This window comes from Sardina pilchardus, chromosome 17 (genome assembly GCF_963854185.1).
Source record: "Sardina pilchardus chromosome 17, fSarPil1.1, whole genome shotgun sequence".
NCBI lineage: Eukaryota > Metazoa > Chordata > Actinopteri > Clupeiformes > Clupeidae > Sardina > Sardina pilchardus.
This window is the reverse complement of record NC_085010.1, coordinates 500073-523136: the sequence shown is the minus strand read 5'-3', so window position 1 is coordinate 523136 and position 23064 is coordinate 500073. Positions and strand designations below refer to the sequence as shown.

Here is a 23064-nt window from a genome sequence, read left to right as displayed (position 1 = left end):
TGGCCAGACACTGATTTCTCTCCTTAGCTTTGAGTATCATCTTTGTTTGAAAAGCTGAGCTTTTTTTTTTTTTTTTACTCCAGTGACGTTTTCTAATTTACTTGTGGTAGTTTCAAATGGTGTACACCAAGTGGTTTTTGCCATGCTATGTCACCATTACAATTTCTTTAGCTTCTAAACAAATCTGTGAGCGTTTTAATCAGAGATAAAGCTGCCCTATGTGTGTTGAACTGTGAGTAAAGTATATGCACTTGCCTAACCAAACTCTTCTGTCAGTACCCTTCGTTTTTAGGATAAAGAAGGAACAGTTATTGGAAATGTTACCAAGTTTTAAATGCCATTTGTTGTATTCTTCACTTTCAAAGTTGAACTCCACGCGGAAAATGCGCCCTTGTTTTCATGAACACATACTGTAGCGTACCTCACCTTTCACAACACACGCGTCTCCAACCCGGGTTGGGGAGCTTTAAGTAGGTTACTTTGGCCGGTTGCTTTCGCTTACGGCCATACCACGCTGAACACGCCCGATCTCGTCCGATCTCGGAAGCTAAGCAGCGTCGGGCCTGGTTAGTACTTGGATGGGAGACCGCCTGGGAATACCAGGTGCCGTAAGTTTTTCTCTCCATCAGCCAGTGCAACTTTTTTTTTTTCAGGCTGTCTGTCTGTGCGTGCCTGCTCCCTAGTACGTAGATGTTCCAACCCCTTTGAATATTTGCTTCCTCCGTTTGAAAGCAAAATAAATAAATAAATAAATAAATAAATAACTTAATGCATAGGTAGGAAATATAGGCTAAGCCAGCAACAGGTCGAACAAAATTGCACGAGTTGACTGTCAACAGTTGGCGGATTGGGGGAGTTTTAGTGCTTGTTTTCATCTGGAATGTTTAGCTTATTTTTGGGGGGTGACAGCTTTGTTTTCTATGTCCCTTTAGTTTTCACCGTTTTGTACAATTCCCGGTCTCGCTGTGTTCATTCGCCCAAGAGCTGCAAAGTCATTTTTTCAACACTGCCTGAGTATGGATAATAGCCTACAGTCTGCATGGCTGTCGACATCCCAGATATTGTGGTGTTTTCCTGAACAACTGTAGGTTACTCGTTTCAGGATGTCCGAGTAGAGCGAGTGACCAAAGTTCCTGTTTTTACGCACAGCGAATTGATATTTGAAAAGCTAATATCAGCGTGCTTCATGAAGTTTTGCTTGACAGCAGTTGCTACTACATAGCCTATGTTGTCGTATTAGATGCAGCATTCGATTGACGTGTGTCTACTATTACGTATAAGGCCTATATAAACCGTGCGCTAAGGAGAAGCGCTCATTCACGTCTCCGTCGCCGGAGGGAGCGCCACGCTTTCCGTCGTTAGTGTACATTTGTGGACATGTATGGATCATTGGCTGCCAGTGACTCTAGCACACCAGTAGAGAACTGCAGTTGGAGCAGTTGTTTTTACTTTCTCCGTGGCGAAGTTGAAGCAAAGCGGATCCATGAAACAACCCTCTTCACAACACATGACCTGAAGGCGCAATCCTAACTGGCCAGAGACCCAACTCGGAGCGTCTGCATCCCGACCGGTATGTGTACGTTGTTTTCATTGAGAGGCTACGTTTCTAAAACGAAGCTTATATTTCATGAATTGTAAATTAGGGCTGTTCTCTCCAATGAAACATCCCCTGTGTTTTCGCTCCGCTTAAAAAAAAGGATTTTTTTATTTTATTTTTTATATCCCATCAAATACTTAGTGGTTTTATATTCTCATGCATGGCCAGACACTGATTTCTCTCCTTAGCTTTGAGTATCATCTTTGTTTGAAAAGCTGAGCTTTTTTTTTTTTTTTTACTCCAGTGACGTTTTCTAATTTACTTGTGGTAGTTTCAAATGGTGTACACCAAGTGGTTTTTGCCATGCTATGTCACCATTACAATTTCTTTAGCTTCTAAACAAATCTGTGAGCGTTTTAATCAGAGATAAAGCTGCCCTATGTGTGTTGAACTGTGAGTAAAGTATATGCACTTGCCTAACCAAACTCTTCTGTCAGTACCCTTCGTTTTTAGGATAAAGAAGGAACAGTTATTGGAAATGTTACCAAGTTTTAAATGCCATTTGTTGTATTCTTCACTTTCAAAGTTGAACTCCACGCGGAAAATGCGCCCTTGTTTTCATGAACACATACTGTAGCGTACCTCACCTTTCACAACACACGCGTCTCCAACCCGGGTTGGGGAGCTTTAAGTAGGTTACTTTGGCCGGTTGCTTTCGCTTACGGCCATACCACGCTGAACACGCCCGATCTCGTCCGATCTCGGAAGCTAAGCAGCGTCGGGCCTGGTTAGTACTTGGATGGGAGACCGCCTGGGAATACCAGGTGCCGTAAGTTTTTCTCTCCATCAGCCAGTGCAACTTTTTTTTTTTCAGGCTGTCTGTCTGTGCGTGCCTGCTCCCTAGTACGTAGATGTTCCAACCCCTTTGAATATTTGCTTCCTCCGTTTGAAAGCAAAATAAATAAATAAATAAATAAATAAATAAATAAATAACTAAATGCATAGGTAGGAAATATAGGCTAAGCCAGCAACAGGTCGAACAAAATTGCACGAGTTGACTGTCAACAGTTGGCGGATTGGGGGAGTTTTAGTGCTTGTTTTCATCTGGAATGTTTAGCTTATTTTTTGGGGGTGACAGCTTTGTTTTCTATGTCCCTTTAGTTTTCACCGTTTTGTACAATTCCCGGTCTCGCTGTGTTCATTCGCCCAAGAGCTGCAAAGTCATTTTTTCAACACTGCCTGAGTATGGATAATAGCCTACAGTCTGCATGGCTGTCGACATCCCAGATATTGTGGTGTTTTCCTGAACAACTGTAGGTTACTCGTTTCAGGATGTCCGAGTAGAGCGAGTGACCAAAGTTCCTGTTTTTACGCACAGCGAATTGATATTTGAAAAGCTAATATCAGCGTGCTTCATGAAGTTTTGCTTGACAGCAGTTGCTACTACATAGCCTATGTTGTCGTATTAGATGCAGCATTCGATTGACGTGTGTCTACTATTACGTATAAGGCCTATATAAACCGTGCGCTAAGGAGAAGCGCTCATTCACGTCTCCGTCGCCGGAGGGAGCGCCACGCTTTCCGTCGTTAGTGTACATTTGTGGACATGTATGGATCATTGGCTGCCAGTGACTCTAGCACACCAGTAGAGAACTGCAGTTGGAGCAGTTGTTTTTACTTTCTCCGTGGCGAAGTTGAAGCAAAGCGGATCCATGAAACAACCCTCTTCACAACACATGACCTGAAGGCGCAATCCTAACTGGCCAGAGACCCAACTCGGAGCGTCTGCATCCCGACCGGTATGTGTACGTTGTTTTCATTGAGAGGCTACGTTTCTAAAACGAAGCTTATATTTCATGAATTGTAAATTAGGGCTGTTCTCTCCAATGAAACATCCCCTGTGTTTTCGCTCCGCTTAAAAAAAAGGATTTTTTTATTTTATTTTTTATATCCCATCAAATACTTAGTGGTTTTATATTCTCATGCATGGCCAGACACTGATTTCTCTCCTTAGCTTTGAGTATCATCTTTGTTTGAAAAGCTGAGCTTTTTTTTTTTTTTTTACTCCAGTGACGTTTTCTAATTTACTTGTGGTAGTTTCAAATGGTGTACACCAAGTGGTTTTTGCCATGCTATGTCACCATTACAATTTCTTTAGCTTCTAAACAAATCTGTGAGCGTTTTAATCAGAGATAAAGCTGCCCTATGTGTGTTGAACTGTGAGTAAAGTATATGCACTTGCCTAACCAAACTCTTCTGTCAGTACCCTTCGTTTTTAGGATAAAGAAGGAACAGTTATTGGAAATGTTACCAAGTTTTAAATGCCATTTGTTGTATTCTTCACTTTCAAAGTTGAACTCCACGCGGAAAATGCGCCCTTGTTTTCATGAACACATACTGTAGCGTACCTCACCTTTCACAACACACGCGTCTCCAACCCGGGTTGGGGAGCTTTAAGTAGGTTACTTTGGCCGGTTGCTTTCGCTTACGGCCATACCACGCTGAACACGCCCGATCTCGTCCGATCTCGGAAGCTAAGCAGCGTCGGGTCTGGTTAGTACTTGGATGGGAGACCGCCTGGGAATACCAGGTGCCGTAAGCTTTTCTCTCCATCAGCCAGTGCAACTTTTTTTTTTTCAGGCTGTCTGTCTGTGCGTGCCTGCTCCCTAGTACGTAGATGTTCCAACCCCTTTGAATATTTGCTTCCTCCGTTTGAAAGCAAAATAAATAAATAAATAAATAAATAAATAACTAAATGCATAGGTAGGAAATATAGGCTAAGCCAGCAACAGGTCGAACAAAATTGCACGAGTTGACTGTCAACAGTTGGCGGATTGGGGGAGTTTTAGTGCTTGTTTTCATCTGGAATGTTTAGCTTATTTTTTGGGGGTGACAGCTTTGTTTTCTATGTCCCTTTAGTTTTCACCGTTTTGTACAATTCCCGGTCTCGCTGTGTTCATTCGCCCAAGAGCTGCAAAGTCATTTTTTCAACACTGCCTGAGTATGGATAATAGCCTACAGTCTGCATGGCTGTCGACATCCCAGATATTGTGGTGTTTTCCTGAACAACTGTAGGTTACTCGTTTCAGGATGTCCGAGTAGAGCGAGTGACCAAAGTTCCTGTTTTTACGCACAGCGAATTGATATTTGAAAAGCTAATATCAGCGTGCTTCATGAAGTTTTGCTTGACAGCAGTTGCTACTACATAGCCTATGTTGTCGTATTAGATGCAGCATTCGATTGACGTGTGTCTACTATTACGTATAAGGCCTATATAAACCGTGCGCTAAGGAGAAGCGCTCATTCACGTCTCCGTCGCCGGAGGGAGCACCACGCTTTCCGTCGTTAGTGTACATTTGTGGACATGTATGGATCATTGGCTGCCAGTGACTCTAGCACACCAGTAGAGAACTGCAGTTGGAGCAGTTGTTTTTACTTTCTCCGTGGCGAAGTTGAAGCAAAGCGGATCCATGAAACAACCCTCTTCACAACACATGACCTGAAGGCGCAATCCTAACTGGCCAGAGACCCAACTCGGAGCGTCTGCATCCCGACCGGTATGTGTACGTTGTTTTCATTGAGAGGCTACGTTTCTAAAACGAAGCTTATATTTCATGAATTGTAAATTAGGGCTGTTCTCTCCAATGAAACATCCCCTGTGTTTTCGCTCCGCTTAAAAAAAAGGATTTTTTATTTTATTTTTTATATCCCATCAAATACTTAGTGGTTTTATATTCTCATGCATGGCCAGACACTGATTTCTCTCCTTAGCTTTGAGTAACATCTTTGTTTGAAAAGCTGAGCTTTTTTTTTTTTTTTTACTCCAGTGACGTTTTCTAATTTACTTGTGGTAGTTTCAAATGGTGTACACCAAGTGGTTTTTGCCATGCTATGTCACCATTACAATTTCTTTAGCTTCTAAACAAATCTGTGAGCGTTTTAATCAGAGATAAAGCTGCCCTATGTGTGTTGAACTGTGAGTAAAGTATATGCACTTGCCTAACCAAACTCTTCTGTCAGTACCCTTCGTTTTTAGGATAAAGAAGGAACAGTTATTGGAAATGTTACCAAGTTTTAAATGCCATTTGTTGTATTCTTCACTTTCAAAGTTGAACTCCACGCGGAAAATGCGCCCTTGTTTTCATGAACACATACTGTAGCGTACCTCACCTTTCACAACACACGCGTCTCCAACCCGGGTTGGGGAGCTTTAAGTAGGTTACTTTGGCCGGTTGCTTTCGCTTACGGCCATACCACGCTGAACACGCCCGATCTCGTCCGATCTCGGAAGCTAAGCAGCGTCGGGTCTGGTTAGTACTTGGATGGGAGACCGCCTGGGAATACCAGGTGCCGTAAGCTTTTCTCTCCATCAGCCAGTGCAACTTTTTTTTTTTCAGGCTGTCTGTCTGTGCGTGCCTGCTCCCTAGTACGTAGATGTTCCAACCCCTTTGAATATTTGCTTCCTCCGTTTGAAAGGCAAATAAATAAATAAATAAATAAATAAATAACTAAATGCATAGGTAGGAAATATAGGCTAAGCCAGCAACAGGTCGAACAAAATTGCACGAGTTGACTGTCAACAGTTGGCGGATTGGGGGAGTTTTAGTGCTTGTTTTCATCTGGAATGTTTAGCTTATTTTTTGGGGGTGACAGCTTTGTTTTCTATGTCCCTTTAGTTTTCACCGTTTTGTACAATTCCCGGTCTCGCTGTGTTCATTCGCCCAAGAGCTGCAAAGTCATTTTTTCAACACTGCCTGAGTATGGATAATAGCCTACAGTCTGCATGGCTGTCGACATCCCAGATATTGTGGTGTTTTCCTGAACAACTGTAGGTTACTCGTTTCAGGATGTCCGAGTAGAGCGAGTGACCAAAGTTCCTGTTTTTACGCACAGCGAATTGATATTTGAAAAGCTAATATCAGCGTGCTTCATGAAGTTTTGCTTGACAGCAGTTGCTACTACATAGCCTATGTTGTCGTATTAGATGCAGCATTCGATTGACGTGTGTCTACTATTACGTATAAGGCCTATATAAACCGTGCGCTAAGGAGAAGCGCTCATTCACGTCTCCGTCGCCGGAGGGAGCGCCACGCTTTCCGTCGTTAGTGTACATTTGTGGACATGTATGGATCATTGGCTGCCAGTGACTCTAGCACACCAGTAGAGAACTGCAGTTGGAGCAGTTGTTTTTACTTTCTCCGTGGCGAAGTTGAAGCAAAGCGGATCCATGAAACAACCCTCTTCACAACACATGACCTGAAGGCGCAATCCTAACTGGCCAGAGACCCAACTCGGAGCGTCTGCATCCCGACCGGTATGTGTACGTTGTTTTCATTGAGAGGCTACGTTTCTAAAACGAAGCTTATATTTCATGAATTGTAAATTAGGGCTGTTCTCTCCAATGAAACATCCCCTGTGTTTTCGCTCCGCTTAAAAAAAGGATTTTTTTATTTTATTTTTTATATCCCATCAAATACTTAGTGGTTTTATATTCTCATGCATGGCCAGACACTGATTTCTCTCCTTAGCTTTGAGTATCATCTTTGTTTGAAAAGCTGAGCTTTTTTTTTTTTTTTTACTCCAGTGACGTTTTCTAATTTACTTGTGGTAGTTTCAAATGGTGTACACCAAGTGGTTTTTGCCATGCTATGTCACCATTACAATTTCTTTAGCTTCTAAACAAATCTGTGAGCGTTTTAATCAGAGATAAAGCTGCCCTATGTGTGTTGAACTGTGAGTAAAGTATATGCACTTGCCTAACCAAACTCTTCTGTCAGTACCCTTCGTTTTTAGGATAAAGAAGGAACAGTTATTGGAAATGTTACCAAGTTTTAAATGCCATTTGTTGTATTCTTCACTTTCAAAGTTGAACTCCACGCGGAAAATGCGCCCTTGTTTTCATGAACACATACTGTAGCGTACCTCACCTTTCACAACACACGCGTCTCCAACCCGGGTTGGGGAGCTTTAAGTAGGTTACTTTGGCCGGTTGCTTTCGCTTACGGCCATACCACGCTGAACACGCCCGATCTCGTCCGATCTCGGAAGCTAAGCAGCGTCGGGCCTGGTTAGTACTTGGATGGGAGACCGCCTGGGAATACCAGGTGCCGTAAGTTTTTCTCTCCATCAGCCAGTGCAACTTTTTTTTTTTCAGGCTGTCTGTCTGTGCGTGCCTGCTCCCTAGTACGTAGATGTTCCAACCCCTTTGAATATTTGCTTCCTCCGTTTGAAAGCAAAATAAATAAATAAATAAATAAATAAATAACTAAATGCATAGGTAGGAAATATAGGCTAAGCCAGCAACAGGTCGAACAAAATTGCACGAGTTGACTGTCAACAGTTGGCGGATTGGGGGAGTTTTAGTGCTTGTTTTCATCTGGAATGTTTAGCTTATTTTTTGGGGGTGACAGCTTTGTTTTCTATGTCCCTTTAGTTTTCACCGTTTTGTACAATTCCCGGTCTCGCTGTGTTCATTCGCCCAAGAGCTGCAAAGTCATTTTTTCAACACTGCCTGAGTATGGATAATAGCCTACAGTCTGCATGGCTGTCGACATCCCAGATATTGTGGTGTTTTCCTGAACAACTGTAGGTTACTCGTTTCAGGATGTCCGAGTAGAGCGAGTGACCAAAGTTCCTGTTTTTACGCACAGCGAATTGATATTTGAAAAGCTAATATCAGCGTGCTTCATGAAGTTTTGCTTGACAGCAGTTGCTACTACATAGCCTATGTTGTCGTATTAGATGCAGCATTCGATTGACGTGTGTCTACTATTACGTATAAGGCCTATATAAACCGTGCGCTAAGGAGAAGCGCTCATTCACGTCTCCGTCGCCGGAGGGAGCGCCACGCTTTCCGTCGTTAGTGTACATTTGTGGACATGTATGGATCATTGGCTGCCAGTGACTCTAGCACACCAGTAGAGAACTGCAGTTGGAGCAGTTGTTTTTACTTTCTCCGTGGCGAAGTTGAAGCAAAGCGGATCCATGAAACAACCCTCTTCACAACACATGACCTGAAGGCGCAATCCTAACTGGCCAGAGACCCAACTCGGAGCGTCTGCATCCCGACCGGTATGTGTACGTTGTTTTCATTGAGAGGCTACGTTTCTAAAACGAAGCTTATATTTCATGAATTGTAAATTAGGGCTGTTCTCTCCAATGAAACATCCCCTGTGTTTTCGCTCCGCTTAAAAAAAGGATTTTTTTATTTTATTTTTTATATCCCATCAAATACTTAGTGGTTTTATATTCTCATGCATGGCCAGACACTGATTTCTCTCCTTAGCTTTGAGTATCATCTTTGTTTGAAAAGCTGAGCTTTTTTTTTTTTTTTTACTCAAGTGACGTTTTCTAATTTACTTGTGGTAGTTTCAAATGGTGTACACCAAGTGGTTTTTGCCATGCTATGTCACCATTACAATTTCTTTAGCTTCTAAACAAATCTGTGAGCGTTTTAATCAGAGATAAAGCTGCCCTATGTGTGTTGAACTGTGAGTAAAGTATATGCACTTGCCTAACCAAACTCTTCTGTCAGTACCCTTCGTTTTTAGGATAAAGAAGGAACAGTTATTGGAAATGTTACCAAGTTTTAAATGCCATTTGTTGTATTCTTCACTTTCAAAGTTGAACTCCACGCGGAAAATGCGCCCTTGTTTTCATGAACACATACTGTAGCGTACCTCACCTTTCACAACACACGCGTCTCCAACCCGGGTTGGGGAGCTTTAAGTAGGTTACTTTGGCCGGTTGCTTTCGCTTACGGCCATACCACGCTGAACACGCCCGATCTCGTCCGATCTCGGAAGCTAAGCAGCGTCGGGCCTGGTTAGTACTTGGATGGGAGACCGCCTGGGAATACCAGGTGCCGTAAGTTTTTCTCTCCATCAGCCAGTGCAACTTTTTTTTTCTTCAGGCTGTCTGTCTGTGCGTGCCTGCTCCCTAGTACGTAGATGTTCCAACCCCTTTGAATATTTGCTTCCTCCGTTTGAAAGCAAAATAAATAAATAAATAAATAAATAAATAACTAAATGCATAGGTAGGAAATATTGGCTAAGCCAGCAACAGGTCGAACAAAGTTGCACGAGTTGACTGTCAACAGTTGGCGGATTGGGGGAGTTTTAGTGCTTGTTTTCATCTGGAATGTTTAGCTTATTTTTTGGGGGTGACAGCTTTGTTTTCTATGTCCCTTTAGTTTTCACCGTTTTGTACAATTCCCGGTCTCGCTGTGTTCATTCGCCCAAGAGCTGCAAAGTCATTTTTTCAACACTGCCTGAGTATGGATAATAGCCTACAGTCTGCATGGCTGTCGACATCCCAGATATTGTGGTGTTTTCCTGAACAACTGTAGGTTACTCGTTTCAGGATGTCCGAGTAGAGCGAGTGACCAAAGTTCCTGTTTTTACGCACAGCGAATTGATATTTGAAAAGCTAATATCAGCGTGCTTCATGAAGTTTTGCTTGACAGCAGTTGCTACTACATAGCCTATGTTGTCGTATTAGATGCAGCATTCGATTGACGTGTGTCTACTATTACGTATAAGGCCTATATAAACCGTGCGCTAAGGAGAAGCGCTCATTCACGTCTCCGTCGCCGGAGGGAGCGCCACGCTTTCCGTCGTTAGTGTACATTTGTGGACATGTATGGATCATTGGCTGCCAGTGACTCTAGCACACCAGTAGAGAACTGCAGTTGGAGCAGTTGTTTTTACTTTCTCCGTGGCGAAGTTGAAGCAAAGCGGATCCATGAAACAACCCTCTTCACAACACATGACCTGAAGGCGCAATCCTAACTGGCCAGAGACCCAACTCGGAGCGTCTGCATCCCGACCGGTATGTGTACGTTGTTTTCATTGAGAGGCTACGTTTCTAAAACGAAGCTTATATTTCATGAATTGTAAATTAGGGCTGTTCTCTCCAATGAAACATCCCCTGTGTTTTCGCTCCGCTTAAAAAAAGGATTTTTTTATTTTATTTTTTATATCCCATCAAATACTTAGTGGTTTTATATTCTCATGCATGGCCAGACACTGATTTCTCTCCTTAGCTTTGAGTATCATCTTTGTTTGAAAAGCTGAGCTTTTTTTTTTTTTTTTACTCCAGTGACGTTTTCTAATTTACTTGTGGTAGTTTCAAATGGTGTACACCAAGTGGTTTTTGCCATGCTATGTCACCATTACAATTTCTTTAGCTTCTAAACAAATCTGTGAGCGTTTTAATCAGAGATAAAGCTGCCCTATGTGTGTTGAACTGTGAGTAAAGTATATGCACTTGCCTAACCAAACTCTTCTGTCAGTACCCTTCGTTTTTAGGATAAAGAAGGAACAGTTATTGGAAATGTTACCAAGTTTTAAATGCCATTTGTTGTATTCTTCACTTTCAAAGTTGAACTCCACGCGGAAAATGCGCCCTTGTTTTCATGAACACATACTGTAGCGTACCTCACCTTTCACAACACACGCGTCTCCAACCCGGGTTGGGGAGCTTTAAGTAGGTTACTTTGGCCGGTTGCTTTCGCTTACGGCCATACCACGCTGAACACGCCCGATCTCGTCCGATCTCGGAAGCTAAGCAGCGTCGGGCCTGGTTAGTACTTGGATGGGAGATCGCCTGGGAATACCAGGTGCCGTAAGCTTTTCTCTCCATCAGCCAGTGCAACTTTTTTTTTTTCAGGCTGTCTGTCTGTGCGTGCCTGCTCCCTAGTACGTAGATGTTCCAACCCCTTTGAATATTTGCTTCCTCCGTTTGAAAGCAAAATAAATAAATAAATAAATAAATAAATAACTAAATGCATAGGTAGGAAATATAGGCTAAGCCAGCAACAGGTCGAACAAAATTGCACGAGTTGACTGTCAACAGTTGGCGGATTGGGGGAGTTTTAGTGCTTGTTTTCATCTGGAATGTTTAGCTTATTTTTTGGGGGTGACAGCTTTGTTTTCTATGTCCCTTTAGTTTTCACCGTTTTGTACAATTCCCGGTCTCGCTGTGTTCATTCGCCCAAGAGCTGCAAAGTCATTTTTTCAACACTGCCTGAGTATGGATAATAGCCTACAGTCTGCATGGCTGTCGACATCCCAGATATTGTGGTGTTTTCCTGAACAACTGTAGGTTACTCGTTTCAGGATGTCCGAGTAGAGCGAGTGACCAAAGTTCCTGTTTTTACGCACAGCGAATTGATATTTGAAAAGCTAATATCAGCGTGCTTCATGAAGTTTTGCTTGACAGCAGTTGCTACTACATAGCCTATGTTGTCGTATTAGATGCAGCATTCGATTGACGTGTGTCTACTATTACGTATAAGGCCTATATAAACCGTGCGCTAAGGAGAAGCGCTCATTCACGTCTCCGTCGCCGGAGGGAGCGCCACGCTTTCCGTCGTTAGTGTACATTTGTGGACATGTATGGATCATTGGCTGCCAGTGACTCTAGCACACCAGTAGAGAACTGCAGTTGGAGCAGTTGTTTTTACTTTCTCCGTGGCGAAGTTGAAGCAAAGCGGATCCATGAAACAACCCTCTTCACAACACATGACCTGAAGGCGCAATCCTAACTGGCCAGAGACCCAACTCGGAGCGTCTGCATCCCGACCGGTATGTGTACGTTGTTTTCATTGAGAGGCTACGTTTCTAAAACGAAGCTTATATTTCATGAATTGTAAATTAGGGTTGTTCTCTCCAATGAAACATCCCCTGTGTTTTCGCTCCGCTTAAAAAAAGGATTTTTTATTTTATTTTTTATATCCCATCAAATACTTAGTGGTTTTATATTCTCATGCATGGCCAGACACTGATTTCTCTCCTTAGCTTTGAGTATCATCTTTGTTTGAAAAGCTGAGCTTTTTTTTTTTTTTTTACTCCAGTGACGTTTTCTAATTTACTTGTGGTAGTTTCAAATGGTGTACACCAAGTGGTTTTTGCCATGCTATGTCACCATTACAATTTCTTTAGCTTCTAAACAAATCTGTGAGCGTTTTAATCAGAGATAAAGCTGCCCTATGTGTGTTGAACTGTGAGTAAAGTATATGCACTTGCCTAACCAAACTCTTCTGTCAGTACCCTTCGTTTTTAGGATAAAGAAGGAACAGTTATTGGAAATGTTACCAAGTTTTAAATGCCATTTGTTGTATTCTTCACTTTCAAAGTTGAACTCCACGCGGAAAATGCGCCCTTGTTTTCATGAACACATACTGTAGCGTACCTCACCTTTCACAACACACGCGTCTCCAACCCGGGTTGGGGAGCTTTAAGTAGGTTACTTTGGCCGGTTGCTTTCGCTTACGGCCATACCACGCTGAACACGCCCGATCTCGTCCGATCTCGGAAGCTAAGCAGCGTCGTGCCTGGTTAGTACTTGGATGGGAGACCGCCTGGGAATACCAGGTGCCGTAAGCTTTTCTCTCCATCAGCCAGTGCAACTTTTTTTTTTTCAGGCTGTCTGTCTGTGCGTGCCTGCTCCCTAGTACGTAGATGTTCCAACCCCTTTGAATATTTGCTTCCTCCGTTTGAAAGCAAAATAAATAAATAAATAAATAAATAAATAACTAAATGCATAGGTAGGAAATATAGGCTAAGCCAGCAACAGGTCGAACAAAATTGCACGAGTTGACTGTCAACAGTTGGCGGATTGGGGGAGTTTTAGTGCTTGTTTTCATCTGGAATGTTTAGCTTATTTTTTGGGGGTGACAGCTTTGTTTTCTATGTCCCTTTAGTTTTCACCGTTTTGTACAATTCCCGGTCTCGCTGTGTTCATTCGCCCAAGAGCTGCAAAGTCATTTTTTCAACACTGCCTGAGTATGGATAATAGCCTACAGTCTGCATGGCTGTCGACATCCCAGATATTGTGGTGTTTTCCTGAACAACTGTAGGTTACTCGTTTCAGGATGTCCGAGTAGAGCGAGTGACCAAAGTTCCTGTTTTTACGCACAGCGAATTGATATTTGAAAAGCTAATATTAGCGTGCTTCATGAAGTTTTGCTTGACAGCAGTTGCTACTACATAGCCTATGTTGTCGTATTAGATGCAGCATTCGATTGACGTGTGTCTACTATTACGTATAAGGCCTATATAAACCGTGCGCTAAGGAGAAGCGCTCATTCACGTCTCCGTCGCCGGAGGGAGCGCCACGCTTTCCGTCGTTAGTGTACATTTGTGGACATGTATGGATCATTGGCTGCCAGTGACTCTAGCACACCAGTAGAGAACTGCAGTTGGAGCAGTTGTTTTTACTTTCTCCGTGGCGAAGTTGAAGCAAAGCGGATCCATGAAACAACCCTCTTCACAACACATGACCTGAAGGCGCAATCCTAACTGGCCAGAGACCCAACTCGGAGCGTCTGCATCCCGACCGGTATGTGTACGTTGTTTTCATTGAGAGGCTACGTTTCTAAAACGAAGCTTATATTTCATGAATTGTAAATTAGGGTTGTTCTCTCCAATGAAACATCCCCTGTGTTTTCGCTCCGCTTAAAAAAAGGATTTTTTATTTTATTTTTTATATCCCATCAAATACTTAGTGGTTTTATATTCTCATGCATGGCCAGACACTGATTTCTCTCCTTAGCTTTGAGTATCATCTTTGTTTGAAAAGCTGAGCTTTTTTTTTTTTTTTTACTCCAGTGACGTTTTCTAATTTACTTGTGGTAGTTTCAAATGGTGTACACCAAGTGGTTTTTGCCATGCTATGTCACCATTACAATTTCTTTAGCTTCTAAACAAATCTGTGAGCGTTTTAATCAGAGATAAAGCTGCCCTATGTGTGTTGAACTGTGAGTAAAGTATATGCACTTGCCTAACCAAACTCTTCTGTCAGTACCCTTCGTTTTTAGGATAAAGAAGGAACAGTTATTGGAAATGTTACCAAGTTTTAAATGCCATTTGTTGTATTCTTCACTTTCAAAGTTGAACTCCACGCGGAAAATGCGCCCTTGTTTTCATGAACACATACTGTAGCGTACCTCACCTTTCACAACACACGCGTCTCCAACCCGGGTTGGGGAGCTTTAAGTAGGTTACTTTGGCCGGTTGCTTTCGCTTACGGCCATACCACGCTGAACACGCCCGATCTCGTCCGATCTCGGAAGCTAAGCAGCGTCGGGCCTGGTTAGTACTTGGATGGGAGACCGCCTGGGAATACCAGGTGCCGTAAGCTTTTCTCTCCATCAGCCAGTGCAACTTTTTTTTTTTCAGGCTGTCTGTCTGTGCGTGCCTGCTCCCTAGTACGTAGATGTTCCAACCCCTTTGAATATTTGCTTCCTCCGTTTGAAAGCAAAATAAATAAATAAATAAATAAATAAATAACTAAATGCATAGGTAGGAAATATAGGCTAAGCCAGCAACAGGTCGAACAAAATTGCACGAGTTGACTGTCAACAGTTGGCGGATTGGGGGAGTTTTAGTGCTTGTTTTCATCTGGAATGTTTAGCTTATTTTTTGGGGGTGACAGCTTTGTTTTCTATGTCCCTTTAGTTTTCACCGTTTTGTACAATTCCCGGTCTCGCTGTGTTCATTCGCCCAAGAGCTGCAAAGTCATTTTTTCAACACTGCCTGAGTATGGATAATAGCCTACAGTCTGCATGGCTGTCGACATCCCAGATATTGTGGTGTTTTCCTGAACAACTGTAGGTTACTCGTTTCAGGATGTCCGAGTAGAGCGAGTGACCAAAGTTCCTGTTTTTACGCACAGCGAATTGATATTTGAAAAGCTAATATCAGCGTGCTTCATGAAGTTTTGCTTGACAGCAGTTGCTACTACATAGCCTATGTTGTCGTATTAGATGCAGCATTCGATTGACGTGTGTCTACTATTACGTATAAGGCCTATATAAACCGTGCGCTAAGGAGAAGCGCTCATTCACGTCTCCGTCGCCGGAGGGAGCGCCACGCTTTCCGTCGTTAGTGTACATTTGTGGACATGTATGGATCATTGGCTGCCAGTGACTCTAGCACACCAGTAGAGAACTGCAGTTGGAGCAGTTGTTTTTACTTTCTCCGTGGCGAAGTTGAAGCAAAGCGGATCCATGAAATAACCCTCTTCACAACACATGACCTGAAGGCGCAATCCTAACTGGCCAGAGACCCAACTCGGAGCGTCTGCATCCCGACCGGTATGTGTACGTTGTTTTCATTGAGAGGCTACGTTTCTAAAACGAAGCTTATATTTCATGAATTGTAAATTAGGGTTGTTCTCTCCAATGAAACATCCCCTGTGTTTTCGCTCCGCTTAAAAAAAGGATTTTTTATTTTATTTTTTATATCCCATCAAATACTTAGTGGTTTTATATTCTCATGCATGGCCAGGCACTGATTTCTCTCCTTAGCTTTGAGTATCATCTTTGTTTGAAAAGCTGAGCTTTTTTTTTTTTTTTTACTCCAGTGACGTTTTCTAATTTACTTGTGGTAGTTTCAAATGGTGTACACCAAGTGGTTTTTGCCATGCTATGTCACCATTACAATTTCTTTAGCTTCTAAACAAATCTGTGAGCGTTTTAATCAGAGATAAAGCTGCCCTATGTGTGTTGAACTGTGAGTAAAGTATATGCACTTGCCTAACCAAACTCTTCTGTCAGTACCCTTCGTTTTTAGGATAAAGAAGGAACAGTTATTGGAAATGTTACCAAGTTTTAAATGCCATTTGTTGTATTCTTCACTTTCAAAGTTGAACTCCACGCGGAAAATGCGCCCTTGTTTTCATGAACACATACTGTAGCGTACCTCACCTTTCACAACACACGCGTCTCCAACCCGGGTTGGGGAGCTTTAAGTAGGTTACTTTGGCCGGTTGCTTTCGCTTACGGCCATACCACGCTGAACACGCCCGATCTCGTCCGATCTCGGAAGCTAAGCAGCGTCGGGCCTGGTTAGTACTTGGATGGGAGACCGCCTGGGAATACCAGGTGCCGTAAGCTTTTCTCTCCATCAGCCAGTGCAACTTTTTTTTTTTCAGGCTGTCTGTCTGTGCGTGCCTGCTCCCTAGTACGTAGATGTTCCAACCCCTTTGAATATTTGCTTCCTCCGTTTGAAAGCAAAATAAATAAATAAATAAATAAATAAATAACTAAATGCATAGGTAGGAAATATAGGCTAAGCCAGCAACAGGTCGAACAAAATTGCACGAGTTGACTGTCAACAGTTGGCGGATTGGGGGAGTTTTAGTGCTTGTTTTCATCTGGAATGTTTAGCTTATTTTTTGGGGGTGACAGCTTTGTTTTCTATGTCCCTTTAGTTTTCACCGTTTTGTACAATTCCCGGTCTCGCTGTGTTCATTCGCCCAAGAGCTGCAAAGTCATTTTTTCAACACTGCCTGAGTATGGATAATAGCCTACAGTCTGCATGGCTGTCGACATCCCAGATATTGTGGTGTTTTCCTGAACAACTGTAGGTTACTCGTTTCAGGATGTCCGAGTAGAGCGAGTGACCAAAGTTCCTGTTTTTACGCACAGCGAATTGATATTTGAAAAGCTAATATCAGCGTGCTTCATGAAGTTTTGCTTGACAGCAGTTGCTACTACATAGCCTATGTTGTCGTATTAGATGCAGCATTCGATTGACGTGTGTCTACTATTACGTATAAGGCCTATATAAACCGTGCGCTAAGGAGAAGCGCTCATTCACGTCTCCGTCGCCGGAGGGAGCGCCACGCTTTCCGTCGTTAGTGTACATTTGTGGACATGTATGGATCATTGGCTGCCAGTGACTCTAGCACACCAGTAGAGAACTGCAGTTGGAGCAGTTGTTTTTACTTTCTCCGTGGCGAAGTTGAAGCAAAGCGGATCCATGAAACAACCCTCTTCACAACACATGACCTGAAGGCGCAATCCTAACTGGCCAGAGACCCAACTCGGAGCGTCTGCATCCCGACCGGTATGTGTACGTTGTTTTCATTGAGAGGCTACGTTTCTAAAACGAAGCTTATATTTCATGAATTGTAAATTAGGGTTGTTCTCTCCAATGAAACATCCCCTGTGTTTTCGCTCCGCTTAAAAAAAGGATTTTTTATTTTATTTTTTATATCCCATCAAATACTTAGTGGTTTTATATTCTCATGCATGGCCAGACACTGATTTCTCTCCTTAGCTTTGAGTATAATCTTTGTTTGAAAAGCTGAGCTTTTTTTTTTTTTTTTACTCCAGTGACGTTTTCTAATTTACTTGTGGTAGTTTCAAATGGTGTACACCAAGTGGTTTTTGCCATGCTATGTCACCATTACAATTTCTTTAGCTTCTAAACAAATCTGTGAGCGTTTTAATCAGAGATAAAGCTGCCCTATGTGTGTTGAACTGTGAGTAAAGTATATGCACTTGCCTAACCAAACTCTTCTGTCAGTACCCTTCGTTTTTAGGATAAAGAAGGAACAGTTATTGGAAATGTTACCAAGTTTTAAATGCCATTTGTTGTATTCTTCACTTTCAAAGTTGAACTCCACGCGGAAAATGCGCCCTTGTTTTCATGAACACATACTGTAGCGTACCTCACCTTTCACAACACACGCGTCTCCAACCCGGGTTGGGGAGCTTTAAGTAGGTTACTTTGGCCGGTTGCTTTCGCTTACGGCCATACCACGCTGAACACGCCCGATCTCGTCCGATCTCGGAAGCTAAGCAGCGTCGGGCCTGGTTAGTACTTGGATGGGAGACCGCCTGGGAATACCAGGTGCCGTAAGCTTTTCTCTCCATCAGCCAGTGCAACTTTTTTTTTTTCAGGCTGTCTGTCTGTGCGTGCCTGCTCCCTAGTACGTAGATGTTCCAACCCCTTTGAATATTTGCTTCCTCCGTTTGAAAGCAAAATAAATAAATAAATAAATAAATAAATAACTAAATGCATAGGTAGGAAATATAGGCTAAGCCAGCAACAGGTCGAACAAAATTGCACGAGTTGACTGTCAACAGTTGGCGGATTGGGGGAGTTTTAGTGCTTGTTTTCATCTGGAATGTTTAGCTTATTTTTTGGGGGTGACAGCTTTGTTTTCTATGTCCCTTTAGTTTTCACCGTTTTGTACAATTCCCGGTCTCGCTGTGTTCATTCGCCCAAGAGCTGCAAAGTCATTTTTTCAACACTGCCTGAGTATGGATAATAGCCTACAGTCTGCATGGCTGTCGACATCCCAGATATTGTGGTGTTTTCCTGAACAACTGTAGGTTACTCGTTTCAGGATGTCCGAGTAGAGCGAGTGACCAAAGTTCCTGTTTTTACGCACAGCGAATTGATATTTGAAAAGCTAATATTAGCGTGCTTCATGAAGTTTTGCTTGACAGCAGTTGCTACTACATAGCCTATGTTGTCGTATTAGATGCAGCATTCGATTGACGTGTGTCTACTATTACGTATAAGGCCTATATAAACCGTGCGCTAAGGAGAAGCGCTCATTCACGTCTCCGTCGCCGGAGGGAGCGCCACGCTTTCCGTCGTTAGTGTACATTTGTGGACATGTATGGATCATTGGCTGCCAGTGACTCTAGCACACCAGTAGAGAACTGCAGTTGGAGCAGTTGTTTTTACTTTCTCCGTGGCGAAGTTGAAGCAAAGCGGATCCATGAAACAACCCTCTTCACAACACATGACCTGAAGGCGCAATCCTAACTGGCCAGAGACCCAACTCGGAGCGTCTGCATCCCGACCGGTATGTGTACGTTGTTTTCATTGAGAGGCTACGTTTCTAAAACGAAGCTTATATTTCATGAATTGTAAATTAGGGTTGTTCTCTCCAATGAAACATCCCCTGTGTTTTCGCTCCGCTTAAAAAAAGGATTTTTTATTTTATTTTTTATATCCCATCAAATACTTAGTGGTTTTATATTCTCATGCATGGCCAGACACTGATTTCTCTCCTTAGCTTTGAGTATCATCTTTGTTTGAAAAGCTGAGCTTTTTTTTTTTTTTTTACTCCAGTGACGTTTTCTAATTTACTTGTGGTAGTTTCAAATGGTGTACACCAAGTGGTTTTTGCCATGCTATGTCACCATTACAATTTCTTTAGCTTCTAAACAAATCTGTGAGCGTTTTAATCAGAGATAAAGCTGCCCTATGTGTGTTGAACTGTGAGTAAAGTATATGCACTTGCCTAACCAAACTCTTCTGTCAGTACCCTTCGTTTTTAGGATAAAGAAGGAACAGTTATTGGAAATGTTACCAAGTTTTAAATGCCATTTGTTGTATTCTTCACTTTCAAAGTTGAACTCCACGCGGAAAATGCGCCCTTGTTTTCATGAACACATACTGTAGCGTACCTCACCTTTCACAACACACGCGTCTCCAACCCGGGTTGGGGAGCTTTAAGTAGGTTACTTTGGCCGGTTGCTTTCGCTTACGGCCATACCACGCTGAACACGCCCGATCTCGTCCGATCTCGGAAGCTAAGCAGCGTCGGGCCTGGTTAGTACTTGGATGGGAGACCGCCTGGGAATACCAGGTGCCGTAAGCTTTTCTCTCCATCAGCCAGTGCAACTTTTTTTTTTTCAGGCTGTCTGTCTGTGCGTGCCTGCTCCCTAGTACGTAGATGTTCCAACCCCTTTGAATATTTGCTTCCTCCGTTTGAAAGCAAAATAAATAAATAAATAAATAAATAAATAACTAAATGCATAGGTAGGAAATATAGGCTAAGCCAGCAACAGGTCGAACAAAATTGCACGAGTTGACTGTCAACAGTTGGCGGATTGGGGGAGTTTTAGTGCTTGTTTTCATCTGGAATGTTTAGCTTATTTTTTGGGGGTGACAGCTTTGTTTTCTATGTCCCTTTAGTTTTCACCGTTTTGTACAATTCCCGGTCTCGCTGTGTTCATTCGCCCAAGAGCTGCAAAGTCATTTTTTCAACACTGCCTGAGTATGGATAATAGCCTACAGTCTGCATGGCTGTCGACATCCCAGATATTGTGGTGTTTTCCTGAACAACTGTAGGTTACTCGTTTCAGGATGTCCGAGTAGAGCGAGTGACCAAAGTTCCTGTTTTTACGCACAGCGAATTGATATTTGAAAAGCTAATATCAGCGTGCTTCATGAAGTTTTGCTTGACAGCAGTTGCTACTACATAGCCTATGTTGTCGTATTAGATGCAGCATTCGATTGACGTGTGTCTACTATTACGTATAAGGCCTATATAAACCGTGCGCTAAGGAGAAGCGCTCATTCACGTCTCCGTCGCCGGAGGGAGCGCCACGCTTTCCGTCGTTAGTGTACATTTGTGGACATGTATGGATCATTGGCTGCCAGTGACTCTAGCACACCAGTAGAGAACTGCAGTTGGAGCAGTTGTTTTTACTTTCTCCGTGGCGAAGTTGAAGCAAAGCGGATCCATGAAATAACCCTCTTCACAACACATGACCTGAAGGCGCAATCCTAACTGGCCAGAGACCCAACTCGGAGCGTCTGCATCCCGACCGGTATGTGTACGTTGTTTTCATTGAGAGGCTACGTTTCTAAAACGAAGCTTATATTTCATGAATTGTAAATTAGGGTTGTTCTCTCCAATGAAACATCCCCTGTGTTTTCGCTCCGCTTAAAAAAAGGATTTTTTATTTTATTTTTTATATCCCATCAAATACTTAGTGGTTTTATATTCTCATGCATGGCCAGGCACTGATTTCTCTCCTTAGCTTTGAGTATCATCTTTGTTTGAAAAGCTGAGCTTTTTTTTTTTTTTTTACTCCAGTGACGTTTTCTAATTTACTTGTGGTAGTTTCAAATGGTGTACACCAAGTGGTTTTTGCCATGCTATGTCACCATTACAATTTCTTTAGCTTCTAAACAAATCTGTGAGCGTTTTAATCAGAGATAAAGCTGCCCTATGTGTGTTGAACTGTGAGTAAAGTATATGCACTTGCCTAACCAAACTCTTCTGTCAGTACCCTTCGTTTTTAGGATAAAGAAGGAACAGTTATTGGAAATGTTACCAAGTTTTAAATGCCATTTGTTGTATTCTTCACTTTCAAAGTTGAACTCCACGCGGAAAATGCGCCCTTGTTTTCATGAACACATACTGTAGCGTACCTCACCTTTCACAACACACGCGTCTCCAACCCGGGTTGGGGAGCTTTAAGTAGGTTACTTTGGCCGGTTGCTTTCGCTTACGGCCATACCACGCTGAACACGCCCGATCTCGTCCGATCTCGGAAGCTAAGCAGCGTCGGGCCTGGTTAGTACTTGGATGGGAGACCGCCTGGGAATACCAGGTGCCGTAAGCTTTTCTCTCCATCAGCCAGTGCAACTTTTTTTTTTTCAGGCTGTCTGTCTGTGCGTGCCTGCTCCCTAGTACGTAGATGTTCCAACCCCTTTGAATATTTGCTTCCTCCGTTTGAAAGCAAAATAAATAAATAAATAAATAAATAAATAACTAAATGCATAGGTAGGAAATATAGGCTAAGCCAGCAACAGGTCGAACAAAATTGCACGAGTTGACTGTCAACAGTTGGCGGATTGGGGGAGTTTTAGTGCTTGTTTTCATCTGGAATGTTTAGCTTATTTTTTGGGGGTGACAGCTTTGTTTTCTATGTCCCTTTAGTTTTCACCGTTTTGTACAATTCCCGGTCTCGCTGTGTTCATTCGCCCAAGAGCTGCAAAGTCATTTTTTCAACACTGCCTGAGTATGGATAATAGCCTACAGTCTGCATGGCTGTCGACATCCCAGATATTGTGGTGTTTTCCTGAACAACTGTAGGTTACTCGTTTCAGGATGTCCGAGTAGAGCGAGTGACCAAAGTTCCTGTTTTTACGCACAGCGAATTGATATTTGAAAAGCTAATATCAGCGTGCTTCATGAAGTTTTGCTTGACAGCAGTTGCTACTACATAGCCTATGTTGTCGTATTAGATGCAGCATTCGATTGACGTGTGTCTACTATTACGTATAAGGCCTATATAAACCGTGCGCTAAGGAGAAGCGCTCATTCACGTCTCCGTCGCCGGAGGGAGCGCCACGCTTTCCGTCGTTAGTGTACATTTGTGGACATGTATGGATCATTGGCTGCCAGTGACTCTAGCACACCAGTAGAGAACTGCAGTTGGAGCAGTTGTTTTTACTTTCTCCGTGGCGAAGTTGAAGCAAAGCGGATCCATGAAACAACCCTCTTCACAACACATGACCTGAAGGCGCAATCCTAACTGGCCAGAGACCCAACTCGGAGCGTCTGCATCCCGACCGGTATGTGTACGTTGTTTTCATTGAGAGGCTACGTTTCTAAAACGAAGCTTATATTTCATGAATTGTAAATTAGGGTTGTTCTCTCCAATGAAACATCCCCTGTGTTTTCGCTCCGCTTAAAAAAAGGATTTTTTATTTTATTTTTTATATCCCATCAAATACTTAGTGGTTTTATATTCTCATGCATGGCCAGACACTGATTTCTCTCCTTAGCTTTGAGTATAATCTTTGTTTGAAAAGCTGAGCTTTTTTTTTTTTTTTTACTCCAGTGACGTTTTCTAATTTACTTGTGGTAGTTTCAAATGGTGTACACCAAGTGGTTTTTGCCATGCTATGTCACCATTACAATTTCTTTAGCTTCTAAACAAATCTGTGAGCGTTTTAATCAGAGATAAAGCTGCCCTA

The 23064-nt window shown here is 42.7% G+C and overlaps 13 non-coding genes across 13 annotated transcripts; all 13 read left to right on the top strand.

Annotated features, from left to right (window-relative positions):
* The first annotated feature begins 496 nt into the window (after nucleotides 1-496).
* On the top strand, nucleotides 497-615 carry LOC134063151 (5S ribosomal RNA). The gene has a single exon (XR_009935923.1). It is a non-coding gene; the product is annotated as a 5S ribosomal RNA (ribosomal RNA).
* A 1639-nt stretch (nucleotides 616-2254) lies between these two features.
* Nucleotides 2255-2373, top strand: LOC134063150 (5S ribosomal RNA). The gene has a single exon (XR_009935922.1). It is a non-coding gene; the product is annotated as a 5S ribosomal RNA (ribosomal RNA).
* A 1647-nt stretch (nucleotides 2374-4020) lies between these two features.
* Nucleotides 4021-4139, top strand: LOC134063181 (5S ribosomal RNA). Its single transcript, XR_009935953.1, has one exon. It is a non-coding gene; the product is annotated as a 5S ribosomal RNA (ribosomal RNA).
* Nucleotides 4140-5777: 1638 nt separating this feature from the next.
* LOC134063180 (5S ribosomal RNA) lies at nucleotides 5778-5896 on the top strand. The gene has a single exon (XR_009935952.1). It is a non-coding gene; the product is annotated as a 5S ribosomal RNA (ribosomal RNA).
* Nucleotides 5897-7534: 1638 nt separating this feature from the next.
* LOC134063149 (5S ribosomal RNA) lies at nucleotides 7535-7653 on the top strand. Its single transcript, XR_009935921.1, has one exon. It is a non-coding gene; the product is annotated as a 5S ribosomal RNA (ribosomal RNA).
* A 1638-nt stretch (nucleotides 7654-9291) lies between these two features.
* Nucleotides 9292-9410, top strand: LOC134063148 (5S ribosomal RNA). Its single transcript, XR_009935920.1, has one exon. It is a non-coding gene; the product is annotated as a 5S ribosomal RNA (ribosomal RNA).
* Nucleotides 9411-11049: 1639 nt separating this feature from the next.
* LOC134063179 (5S ribosomal RNA) lies at nucleotides 11050-11168 on the top strand. Its single transcript, XR_009935951.1, has one exon. It is a non-coding gene; the product is annotated as a 5S ribosomal RNA (ribosomal RNA).
* Nucleotides 11169-12805: 1637 nt separating this feature from the next.
* Nucleotides 12806-12924, top strand: LOC134063199 (5S ribosomal RNA). The gene has a single exon (XR_009935970.1). It is a non-coding gene; the product is annotated as a 5S ribosomal RNA (ribosomal RNA).
* Nucleotides 12925-14561: 1637 nt separating this feature from the next.
* Nucleotides 14562-14680, top strand: LOC134062989 (5S ribosomal RNA). Its single transcript, XR_009935765.1, has one exon. It is a non-coding gene; the product is annotated as a 5S ribosomal RNA (ribosomal RNA).
* Nucleotides 14681-16317: 1637 nt separating this feature from the next.
* Nucleotides 16318-16436, top strand: LOC134062988 (5S ribosomal RNA). Its single transcript, XR_009935764.1, has one exon. It is a non-coding gene; the product is annotated as a 5S ribosomal RNA (ribosomal RNA).
* A 1637-nt stretch (nucleotides 16437-18073) lies between these two features.
* Nucleotides 18074-18192, top strand: LOC134062987 (5S ribosomal RNA). Its single transcript, XR_009935763.1, has one exon. It is a non-coding gene; the product is annotated as a 5S ribosomal RNA (ribosomal RNA).
* A 1637-nt stretch (nucleotides 18193-19829) lies between these two features.
* On the top strand, nucleotides 19830-19948 carry LOC134062985 (5S ribosomal RNA). The gene has a single exon (XR_009935762.1). It is a non-coding gene; the product is annotated as a 5S ribosomal RNA (ribosomal RNA).
* Nucleotides 19949-21585: 1637 nt separating this feature from the next.
* On the top strand, nucleotides 21586-21704 carry LOC134062984 (5S ribosomal RNA). Its single transcript, XR_009935761.1, has one exon. It is a non-coding gene; the product is annotated as a 5S ribosomal RNA (ribosomal RNA).
* Nucleotides 21705-23064: the final 1360 nt, after the last annotated feature.